General features: G+C 42.4%; 1 pseudogene; it reads left to right on the forward strand.

Annotated features, from left to right (window-relative positions):
* The first annotated feature begins 882 nt into the window (after positions 1–882).
* Positions 883–2,940, forward strand: part of LOC102770042 — a 7,174-nt pseudogene continuing 5,116 nt past the window's right edge.

A 2,940-nucleotide genomic window follows, 5' to 3' on the forward strand; every position in this document is an offset into this window, starting at 1 on the left:
AAGCTTTACCCCCGCACTTATCAAGTGCTGAGGAGCACTTGAGCTCCTTCCAATCTTGGCTATTATAAATAGAACTGCAATGACCACAGGGGTGCATATATTCTTTCAAATCTGCATTTCAATTTTCTTTGGATATAATCCCAGAAGTAGAGTAGCTGGGTCAAAAGGCAGTTACATTTTTAAGTTTTTGAGGAAATTCTATACTGTTTTCCATAGTAGCTGTACCAATTGGCATTATGGCCAACAGTGCACTAGGGTTCCCTTTTCTCAACATCCTCACCAACACTTGTCATTTGTGGATTTATTAATGATAGCCATTCTGAGAGGTGTGAGGTGATATCTCATCATGGTTTTAATTTGCATTTCTCTGATAATTAGTGACATTTGGCATCATTTCATATGTATATTGGCCATCTGTGTATCTTCTTTGGAGAAGTGTCTAATCAGGTGCTTTGCCTGTTTTGAAATTGGATTATTTGCGGGGGGTGGTTGTTTATTTTTTGGTGTTGAGTTGTTTGAGTTCTTCATAAATTTTAGAATATTAACTCCTTATCAGAAGTAACATTGGTGAATGTGTCTTCCTATTCAGTGGGTTCTCTTTTCATTTTGCTCGTGATTTCTCTTGCTGTGAAAAAACGTTTAGTTTGATGCAGTTCCATTTGTTTATTTTTTTTCTTTTTTTTCCCCTTGCCCTAGGAGATATATCAGAAAAAATATTGCTACAAGAAATATCTAAGAGTTTACTCTGGTAACTGCTGAGTCCACTCCTTGAGTGTGTTATTCATGAAGGTGTTTGAATGGTGCTCCAGCATGGTCTGAAGCTGTCCACTGGGTGAGCTGGCTCTGGGGCCTCCTGGAAGGTGCAGGCCAAGGTCAGCTACCATGTGTGCTCTGCCTGGGGCCATCGATTATGAACAACAAAGCAATCTACAGATGGCTTCTACTTGTACTGGGCTTAAAGGTGCCCAGGAGAGGTCAAGCTGCAAACCAAGGCTGGCCACCACTAGTACTGGGCCTGAGGCCACTTAGCAAGAGTTATGGGGCATGCTGAGGCCACATGCTGCTTGTTTGAGAGATTTTAGGGAAGTCTGAAGCATAAGCCAAGACAGACCATCTGTATGGGAAAAAAACATTGGAAATAGCTAGGATAGGTCCGCTAGTTGGGTAGGGCAGGGCCTCAGTGTATTACCAGTAGGGTGAATGGTGATACCCAGGTTTATGGAGACAGATATGGCACCTGCCCACTGGCTCCATGGAGAGGAGGGCTCAAAACACACACACACACACACACACACACACACACAAAACAATAGCCTCTGCCAGCACAGTCCAGGAGAAAACCACCCTTAATGAGAGCTTAAGGTGCTCTCAGAATGAGAGCTCTCATTCTGATACCAGACAACTCAGTTTCTCCCTAAATGGCCTTGGTGCCTTTTGAGCTGCTGCCCCAATACTGGAGCTCAGAGCAACCGAGTTAAAATAAGTCAATGTATGGACCCTTTAATACAGTGGTTCTCAACCTTGGCTGCACATTAGAATCACCTGGGGATCTTTTTAAAATCCTGATTTCTGGGCCTCATCCACCGGAAATTCCGTTTCTTTGTTACTAATGTTGTGGCCCCACCCCATTACAAAGAAACAGAATTTCCGGAGGATGAGGCCCAGAAATCAGGATTTTAAAAAGATTCCCAGGTGATTCTAATGTGCAGCCAAGGTTGAGAACCACGGCTTTAATAGGAATGCCTGGGACTCCAACAGCCCACTGTCTCAGCCAAATCCATGCTGATTTTTACAGCCAGAAGTTATGGGGACTTGTCTTCCTGGAAACCTGGACTTGGGGAAGGGTGACGGGGACTCCTTGCTTCTTAGGGGGTACTTCCATAGCCAAGATATCACTCCCAACTTTTATCTGCCAAATGTGGGTTTGTGGACCAGCCCTTTACCACATTTCTGTCCCTCCTACCAGTCTTGATGTGGCTTTTTCTTTAAATCCTTAGTTGTAGGATTTCTGTTTGTCCAGATTTCATGTGGTTCTGAATGATGGTTGTTCTGTAGTTTAGCTGTAATTTTGATTTGATTGTGTGAGGATGCCCAAGTCCCCAGGACCCATTGTTTTCAATGGCTCAGGCCTCTTCTGCTTACCAGCTCTGTGATATTTAGCAAATTTCTTAACTTCTGTAAGTCTGAGCTCCCTCATCCATAAAATGGGAATAATTATAGTACTACATGATATGACTGCTACAAAGATTAAATGGTGTACAACATGTACAAGCCTGATGTGGTAATCACTCAACAAATAATATGTCATTATAATCATTCTTTCAAAACATATTTTTGATATCAAACAATACTATACAGCTATAGTAATCAAAACAGTATGGTACTGGCAAAAAAAAAAACAGACACGTCGATCAGTTGAACAGTATAGAGAGCCATAAATAAACCCACACCTATATGGTTAATTAATATATTATAAAGGCAGCAAGAATATATAAAGACCATATATTCAGTACACAGTGCTTGCAAAACTGGACAGTTGCAAAAAGTAAAAATAGAGCACCTTCTTACACCACACACAAGAATAATCTTGAATAAAGAATTTAAATTAAAAAGAGATAGAGTGAGTACCAAAGATGGTGGCATAGGTTAACGCCAGAGATTGCTGCCTCAAACAACCAATTCAAATTACGCCTAAAAGACGGAACGGACATCATCCAGAACCACAGGAAGGCTGGCTGAGTGGAAATTCTACAACTAGGAGGAAAGAGAATATCATACCCAGACTCAGAGGAGGCGCAGTGTTGAAGTGAAATACTCAGGTACTGAGTGCGCACGGAGCAGGCTGGCGGCGGAGGGCACGGTTGTTGTTTTCAATCGGGAGGGAATTTCAGACTCTGAACTCTAGAGCTGGGTGAGTCTCTAGGGACCCAGGCTCAAACG

The sequence above is a fragment of the Myotis davidii genome, unplaced genomic scaffold (assembly GCF_000327345.1).
Source record: "Myotis davidii unplaced genomic scaffold, ASM32734v1 scaffold547, whole genome shotgun sequence".
Lineage (NCBI taxonomy): Eukaryota > Metazoa > Chordata > Mammalia > Chiroptera > Vespertilionidae > Myotis > Myotis davidii.